Source organism: Pteropus alecto, unplaced genomic scaffold (assembly GCF_000325575.1).
Source record: "Pteropus alecto unplaced genomic scaffold, ASM32557v1 scaffold17, whole genome shotgun sequence".
NCBI lineage: Eukaryota > Metazoa > Chordata > Mammalia > Chiroptera > Pteropodidae > Pteropus > Pteropus alecto.
The window spans coordinates 915,016-924,363 of record NW_006440645.1 but is presented as its reverse complement, the minus strand read 5'-3'; positions in this window follow the sequence as shown (position 1 = coordinate 924,363).

Below are 9,348 nucleotides of genomic sequence, written 5' to 3'. Positions count from 1 at the left end.
GCCATGTGCCGGGACACCATGGTGCCTGCCCAGGATGACGTGACACGTCAGCACGCCCGTCGTCACTTAGCACAACTACGCAGATTGTAAGTTAACTTGAAACTGGTGCATTTGTAAAGTGTTATCAACGTCAGTTTAGGTAGATCATTAAAATAAACATCAGTGTATTTTAAATTGTGGGGTTTGGGACATGTTTGGGTAACCTACAACTGCTTTTGACGTGGCTCACATTTCAAGTGGTTTAAATTACAAGGATAACACCATTTTTAACAGCGCTATGACGAGGTCCGGAGCACCTGTGAGCCCCACCCTGGGAGCCTCTGAAACTCAAGCCAGGCCGCCTCCTCCTGCCAGGCGAGGGTGACACTGCACGGCCTCGAGGACACCGCCACTTCTGCAGCTTACTGGGAGTGCGTCTGAGACTGACGTGCGTCAGTTCAAAGACGTGGTTAAGAGTCAGAACATGGATGCTAAGGAAACAATTAAGGAAAATCAAATTCATCTCAATTTTCCACTGCACGTTACAGAGAATCTTTACTAGGAAGACAAATCCATAGGGCCACTGTTAAAATGCAGTCTGGACATCTGGGGTGGCGCCCCACGTCGCTCACCGCCAGCGAGGCCTCTGGGGGCGCAGGAGGGCGCACCGGGCAAGCAGGGGTTCGGAAAACCGCGGGGCAGAGCGCGTGTGAGTTCAGGTGACCAGGACTAGCCAGGGGCGTGCTCCCAGGAAGCATTTTGACATCTAAACTGATTTGGTCCCTGGGATGACGGACAGCCTTCGTCACATGGGAACACTGCTCCGGCTCTACTCGGTGTGGCCATTGGTGGCTCCCAAACCTCAACAAGCGTCAGAATCACCAGAAGAGCTGTTCAGACAGCCTGCTGGGCCCGACCTCGGGGTTCTGATCCCACAGATCGGCGAGGGGCCCGAGAGTTCATACTTCAACAAACTCCCAGTGACGCGATGCCGCTCGTGCAGGGACCATTTTGAGAATCCGTGACAGGGATGAAAGTGTGTGCCCTTAAAAAGTGCAGTTTTCCTTTCTGATGCAGAAAACTACAGCATGACACTTGCAATCTTGATCACGTACCTAGTTGTAAAGCACGCGTGCGTTTATAAAGGTGGAGACAGACACACGCAGACACACGCAGACGTACGGGCACGTAACACATGGATCGGAATAACGCGCGGGCTGCGTTTTCTGTGCCTCCGCGAGACCAGCTGGGCGCCACTCATCTCCAGGCACCGTGTCACGTGGCTGACATCCAGCAAACAATAAAGAAATTCTTTCTGCTCCGATCTCATCCTTCAGTGGGTGAGGGACGTTTGCACGTCACGGGGCTGGGGCTGTGTGAGGCTTTACGTTCTCACAGGTGTGAGCTTGCTCAAGACAACGACGTTCGAGTCACGATTTAAAGGGTTTCGTCAGGACTTTCCGTGACTCCGTTTCCTGGGATTTTAATTGGTGAGTGTTGGGGAGTCGGGATCCGATTTCCACCCCCTCCCCCGGCGACAGGTTCTCGGCCAAGGTCGGCCCTGCGATGCGCCAGGGCTGAGAGGCCCTGGGCTGCACAGACGTGCATGCGTCGCAGAAGGGCAGGCCACCGGCTCCACCGAGATGCACCAGCCTAAGTGGATGCTCGACGTCACTGCACTGACGTTACTGAGTCACAACAGAACCAAACCCGGAAAAGCAGCACGGTGGCCCCCTCGCGAGGGGGCAGCGACCCTGCTGTCTCGTGCACGGTCGCCAAGGGAGGGTGTCGTGCAGTGCCACGTGAAAACGGCAGAGCCCCGGCAGTCCCCAGAGACAGGAGATCTGGGTCGGCGGGCTCTGCAGAAGGACCGCGGGCAGCTCCGTGAGCGGCTCCCTGACGGACAGCGAAGACGCTGGATGGTGCCTGACGCTCTCACCGGGGGGCGGGCTGTGTCGCTGCGTGGTCCTTGCTCCCGCAGGCACTACACAAGCACAGCTAACCGCTGGCACGGCACGCGTTCATTACAAAATAACACCACGTTTGTAGACGTGTATTTTCATTTAAAAAAGCACATAAGAGCCCTGATTTAGAAACCAAAGGTATCTGAGCTCAAACCCGCCCGTCTGCAGAGGGGACCGGTCTGTCGGGCGTGGCCGTCTCGCGTCACTGGGCTGGTGGTCGCGCCTCGCTGGCAGGGCAGGGACCAGCGCCCGGGTGTCGCCCAGGTGTCGTCCTGGACCCCACGCCCGTGCTTCCTCTTCCTGTGACGTGTGGACTCTCTGGGGTGGCCACCGCCGTGGGTCAGGGAGCAGAGGGACCGCTTTGAGTTCCGGGGCCCACAGGTCAAAACCGCAGTCTTGGAAAAGCCTCAGTAATGATCTTCTTAAACCTTTACACAAATCCTACACGAGGGAAAAGCCACCATGCACCTCGGCACCAGGGCAGAAGGCCTGCGTCACAAGGGGCCCTCGTCGGGCGGGTGGCCGAACTAGCCTGTGCCACGGGCGCCCACACGCAGGCCCCGGGGACCAGCGCGCCCGGCTCTGACGCCCCTTCTAGACCCCACGCACTGGAGCAGGTGCACGAATGCGTGAAAACGGAAAGTCGAGTTACTGTCCTGAACGGAGCGAGAAACCAGAGGCTGGGGCACTCACTGCCACACAGGGCGCGTGAGCCGCGTGAGGGACCCTCGCTGGCGACGGGCGGGCCCGTCTGCAAGGCTGTGATCAGGGAGGGACAGCGGGGCTCACAGAGGGACGGCCAGAGCGGCTGACCTCCTGCAGCCCAGCGGACATGAGACAAAGCCTGTCCGGAGCGGAAGCCCAGATAGAGCCTAACGGACCAGAACTCAGCCGCCTGCCTCTCAACCCCCCAAGAACGACCTAGAACTGGCAGACGACACTCAGCCACCCCTTCCTAACAGTCTTATCTATTCCGTTCCTTCCCTTTTCTCTTCCCGGAGTGACTTCCTAAAACGTGTCCCTGGTCCCCGTGCCCAGGAGGTGGGAGAGGCGTGAGAACTGGCAGTTTCCAGAGGAGGCGGCTCGCTGGAGCAGGAAGGGCCCCGTCTGGGCAGGGGAGGGCTGGGGGACGACGAGGCGGCCCTAGGCCAGGTCCTTCGACCGTGTGTGACCGCTGTCCGCACACGTAAATGCAAACGCACGGTAAGCTCCCTCGGCCGTCTGTGCCCCACCGGCTGTGAACGCGCTTATCGGAAGCCAGGAGGAGTGACCGTCACGTCGCGGCGTCAGGGCAGCTCAGAGGCCTTCCAGTGTGACCTTCTGCAGGCTGGACGTGTTCCCGGTCGTGACGAACGGCACAGCGGCCTGTGAGATGCGAGCACTTCAGCCAGGCTCGGGAGAAGGCACGTCCCGCGTCTGCGCGACTGGCTCCAGGGAGCGCGAGGCGCAGACACCGCCCGCGCGCACGGGGCCCAGTGCCCGGGCGCCACCGCTCCACTGGCCCTCTGGGAGCTCGCGCGCATCACCGGACACAGCAAGGAGAGTCAAAGAGACGCTGGGGCCGCAGTGACGACCGCAAGGCCCGGGGTCTGCAGGGAGAGGGCGAGCAGACGGGGTCTGGAGGGAGAGGGCGAGCAGACGGGGTCTGGAGGGAGAGGGCGAGCAGACGGCTCCTGCCGGGCGTTCGCTGGCACGTGCCTGGGGCTGGGAGGGCCGTGCGGGACGATCGGGGTGCAGGGGACAAGGGGCCCCTGAGGCCGGCTGACCGTGCTGGACCTCCCATGTGAAACGATGGTACAGCCGAATGGCCCTCGCAGGAGGCAACTGGCTGGACGGCAAGGGCAGCCGAGGGACAGAGAGGGGAGGGGACCAAAGGCCAAGGGACGTGAGGCAGAGGCACCGGTGGCCTGAGGTGACTGGGCCTCGCACAGCCAGCAGAGGGCGCGTGGAAAGTCCCGGGTGCCGGACTCCTGACCAGACTCCACATGAGGGTCGTGGAGGGGCTGGGCCCAGACGCCCAGTCCGCCCTGCGAAGGCCAATGCGCGAGGGTGTCGGCCCAAGCTCCGAGCCGGAGCACCTGCCCGAGTACAAAGCTCCACCCGGAGCGGGGCCCACCCGGCCGAGGGACGGGGGAGGACAGAGGAGTGGCCCAGGGGACGGAAGTGGCAGGAGGCAGCAAGGTGCGGCCCGCGGGTCCAGGGAGCACGTCTCCGGGCTGGGGAGGGCCTGTGGGGACCGGAGGGCGGTGGACAGCTGCCGTCCGCTCCATGCTTGGCGAGAACAGCGGTTCCAGCACGGATCCCCCAGAGGGCCCTGCGACCCCTGGAAGGGACAGAGGCGCTGCATCCCCGCCAGGGCTGGGCAGGTGGCCGGCTGCCGGACAAGGCTCGGGGCGGAATCAAGGTAAACCGGAGACCCCACGAGCGAGAGATCTGCCAACGACAAAAGGCTGCGCGTGACATTTCTCTGTCCCTCGGGAAGCCTGGTATTCCCAAGACGAAGCCAGAGTGAGCCTGAGCCGTGACCGCTTTCCCAGCAAACCTGCCCCGGGCCGGCGGACGGCCAGTGCCTGGAGGCTGAAGGCCACAGCGTCTGCGTTTCGCTGAGCCGTGCTCAGCTCGACTCGGTGGCTTCCCGCTAGGTCGCGCCAGCCTCCCGGAGGCCACGGAGCAGAGCGGACGCGTCCTCGCCCTGTCCCCGGGCCCCTCCCCCTCCACCTGTTCTGACCCCCATGTCCTACCTCTCCCGAGCTTCTCTCTCGTGTTAGCCCCATTAGTGTGTATTCTCATAAACACCCCCCCAATATTTTCAAAACCAGGAGAAGAGGGTCTGTGACCAGCATTAGCATTCCCTAAAATAGCTTCACCCTTGACCTCATCCATGAGTGTATTGGTTCCCAATGACATGGACAGGAAAACCCGTCCGACCAGTTCTCCGGGCCCTGCTCCCACTGGCTGTGACAAGTGACCAACAGTGCAGGGGCCCAAATGCAAAGGCCATGGAAAGCACCAGCTTTGCCAGCGGCACGGCCGTGGGTGGGGGTTGGGGCACTGACGGGGTCCGGAGCAGGAAGTGGCGGCACCGCAGGGCCACTCGCCCCACTGCGGGAGGACGCTGCTTCCTGTCTAGGCCTTGCCTTCTGAATAGCGAGTGTGGGGACAGGAGGAGGGACAGCCTGCCATTAAGCCTTTGTCCTCAGCTGGGAAGGTGGGAGAGTCTGGTGGGTGTGACTGCAGGCCGAATCTGGTACAGACGGTGCCCAGCTCGTGTTTGCCTGAACGGACTAGGAAAATCTCAATTTGCAAAACAGATTAATCAAAACAGGGTTTCCTTTTCAAAGGAAGGTTGACCTTGATCTTGCTTTAAGTAGCAAAGTCCCTGGGTACATTTAAAATATGACATGCTACACACTCACTGTCCATGCTTTTTTTACCATAAAATATTTCGAATACACAGGAAACTATAAAGATTAATGCAACAAACATCTGTACGCCCATCACCTATATTTACCGGTGTTAATTTTTGCCCGTTTTTTTCCTACGGATGTTTTGAAAATTTGAGATTCTAAAATACGGTTCATTTATAAAATCTGAATGTTTACACGATTTTTCAGGAACATATTACAGAAGACACAGCATATTGTACACTTAATTCTGCTTTCCTCTTAAGAATTGTTTTAAATTCACGGGAATAGGGGCAACTATTGAAACCAGCACGTCTCACCGGCTGGAAGGTCAGCTCCACTGCCAGCACTTACCGAAGCTACGGCCAGCGTGACAGCTGCAAAATTACGACTCGGCGTCTTGAGAATATTTCAAATATTAAAGTTCTTCAGAACAATTGAAAAGTACAAAGCAATTTTACTCATATTTTGTGTTAACGATACTCTAAAATCAAGCAAATCGACCAAATCGGTTGTAACGTAAGCCGATTGAGTGGCCCGGAGCAGGCGCGTTCCCTTATCCAGGTCACGTCGTGGGGGACTGACTGTGCCTTCGAAATAAAACTCGCGTAGTGATCACCTCGGTTATTAACAGCTCAGGTAAGCAGCACAGAGCTATGAGCAAAACACAGTGTCTCTGAGACGCCCTGAGGACACGCGCTGTCCACCTCACCCAAGTGTTCACACACTCACACACCTTCCAGCCGGATCAGGCGCTGACCTGGCCGCCCGGGGTGCCCTGCCGCCCAAGGTCTGCACTCCTAAATGCCGTCCGACGTGTGGCACTCAAAGCAACGTTGACATCAACTTGGCATTCGTCACCTCCGTACAGGAGCGACGAGCAGGTCAGAGTTGCTGACCACTCAACCTGGACCTGTCAGAAGTCTGGCCCAGGCCACAGGCAAGGTTGGGCCGCCTGCCGGAGGGAGCCAGCACGGGGCACACAGCGCCCAACTCCACCCCAAACGGTGCTGACGACGGAGCGCGGCTAGAGGTTCCCGCGGGGAGCAGCGTCAAGGTCCAAAGCTACATGCGTGAAGGACTTCGCCCTAAAAATGCTGAACATCTAAGCTCATTTCACCCAAAAAAACCTCCGCGGGCTGCCCCGAAACCCATGTGGTGCTGTGAACGCTGTGTGAACACATGACGAGTGCAGATGTCGTCATGACCAGTTAAGCAACAATATTCCTCACGCCCGATTACAGAACACTGTGCACTGTGTGCTCTCGTGGGCTGGTTTCCTCACCTGTTCGATTACGTAAACGTTTTCTCAAAATACCCTCTAATTACAGAGTCAAAAGGTCACGTGCATGTTAAAATAGAAATCTAACCTTGGGTGTTTATCTCTAAAACACACCGTGATTTCACCCAGGGGAAATCCGAAGGTAAAAAGCAGGTGCACCTCGCCGTCTCTACGCGGCTCACGCACACCTGCGAACCGTCCTCCCCTTCACGCAGCTCACAACTGCCTTCCACACCGCTGGTCGGGGCCCCACAGGACAGGGAGTGAGAACCTCCTGAACCATCAGAGGTTAAATCGTATTTCGTCGTTTTGCTATCGCCTGGCTTGGTTTTTGCTTTTGTTTTCAGATTCTTTTCAAAGGAATCACCTTCGTTCTCATTAGTTTATCTACGAAACCAGAACTCGCAATACCAAGAATCCTTTAAACAAGACGTTAAAAGTGTGTGTGATCTGATTACCAGAGGCTCTTAAAAACAGCGCACACGCAGCTGATCCATCCAGGCTGCCGGCAGGTGGCCTGTCCTACGGAACCTGCCAACTCCCCGAGGTCGTCTCCCCGAAGACTGCGCCCCGAGACTCTCTGCGCCCTGCAGGGTCTGCACTTGCCCTATTCTACTGGCCCTTCCTGAAGGCAAGGTCACATGCTCAACTTAAATCATCTTTTCATCACCGTCCCCAAACCCTGAGAGCAAGCTATGGTCTCTTCGGATGTCCCAGTCATCAAACCCAGCTGGCACCGACTGGCCTCGGACTGGGAGCCTCCTGGCACTGAGCTGCACAGCTGTCCGGTGTAGCTGGCTAAAGGAGCCAAGTTCTGGGTTCAGGGTCACAGAGTCAGGGGCAGGGGCAGACAGCCTGACACCGTCGCCAGAGTCCTCGCCCCGCGCCTCCTGGCCCCACCCTGTCCCCCAGCCTTGGGGGCTTGTTCCTGTCCTTCCCTCCCCGTGCCTCTGCCCTACGCTCACACTGGGGCACCCCCGGCCCTCCTTCCCTTCCCTCGTCCTACCTGCCGCAAAGAACGTCCGCTCCCTCCCCACAGTACCTGTGTGCTGGACACCGCTCGGTCCGCCCGTCCAGCCCAGACCTCTGCTCAGCAGCTCTGTGCAACTATCCAGCAGACACTGGCCTCCAGGTGATGTTTACAACCGCTCACATGCCCAAGTCCAGAACTGAACTGTCACCCTTTAGCCCCTGTCTCGTCCTCCTATGCCACCTGCCACTCACCAGTCACCTGGTGCCAGAGAGTCTACCACCCAGACACCCGTGTGACCAGACCCTGTCTCCAGGCTACCGTGAGCACTCGGGGTAAGGCCCTCGCCCTCGTGGGACAAAGTCCTCAAGCCCCTCGACACTGCCGGGCCTGCTCATGTCCCTCAGAGCCAGCCCAGGCCGCGGGAGGGGTGTCTGCTCGCCACATGACTCCTTCACTTAAAACGACCTGAACCGAAAATGGCCCCTGGGCCTTCCTGCGACCCACAGCACTGCCCGCACAGAAGGCCTTTCGGGTGGCCTTCTCTAGTCCTCTGACCCCCGTGGACCAGGCTGCCCCCAGCACCCGCTGGGGGCCACATACCGCTCTGCCAGCCCTCACGGACGCCCGCCTCTGGCACATGTTTGCGAGAGAAAACGAATGTATGTTTGTCAAGTGCTCCAAATGAGCAAGAAATGACCAGCACCATTTCCAAGCCTAAAATGAACTGCTTTGTTCCAACTGGTTTGATCATGCGGCCCTCCATAGGCCGAATGCAAAGTGACACTGAAGTGACTGGCCCCCCACCGCCCCGAGGAAGGCCATGCCTGGCTCCCAGCGCAGGGCGGTGTGCCTGCATGACAGAGGGCCAGTGACTGCCAGTGGCAGAGCGCGGCGTGGAAAGCGCCAGGGCCACGCAGTCCCCAAGCCGGCCGGGCCTGCCGCGAGAGAAGCAAGCAGCTTTTAGGGCTGCGGCCATTTCTCAGAAAAGCAAAGATTTTTCCAGAAGACCGAACTGACTAAAAGTAAGACATCTTCTAGAGAGCTCACACACGAAATTTTCTATGGGGGTGGAGGGGGAAACAGGTTAAATCCACTTTATACAGTGGCCACCCTTCCAGAACCTCGGCCATCTGGCTGGCGATCCGGCCCAGAGGGAGCAGGAGCACGGCCAGCACCGGCCGCCCAGCCCTCAGCCCTCTGCGCGGGCCGCCGGAGGCGCCAGGGACAGCGGCAGCCGGCAGCAGTCAGGGGCAGGCGGCAGAAAGACCGGTGCCCGCACGCGGGCGGCTGAGACCCCGCAGCCGCCTGAAGCCGCTTCCCCCGGGCACCCCGCAAACATTAGCTCCCGTCCCGGCGAGAAAGCGAGCGCCGGAAACGGCCTGGCGACCTCGCGGCTCGAGTTCTTCCCCGAGCTTCGGCGGTCAGCAGTGCGAGGGGGCAGCCAGAGCTCTATGAGTAGGGGCTAGGGAACCTTTTAATATGACAAAAGTTCATAACCTCGCCCCTGCTGCGCTCCCCGAGCTGGCGGCACCCGGGCGGCTCCGCTTGCCGGGCCCGCGGAACTCCGCAGAGCGGGCCGAGAACCGGGTCCGAATTTCTCTGCCTTGTCGTCGGTACCGAAGCGCCGACGGCGGCGCGGACGGATGCGGTCCCGGAAATGCTCTCAGACCGCAGCGCGGGGCGACCCGCCGAACCCCCTCCACGCGCACTCGCGGGTCCGGAGAAAGATGCTGCGGACGCGTCCGC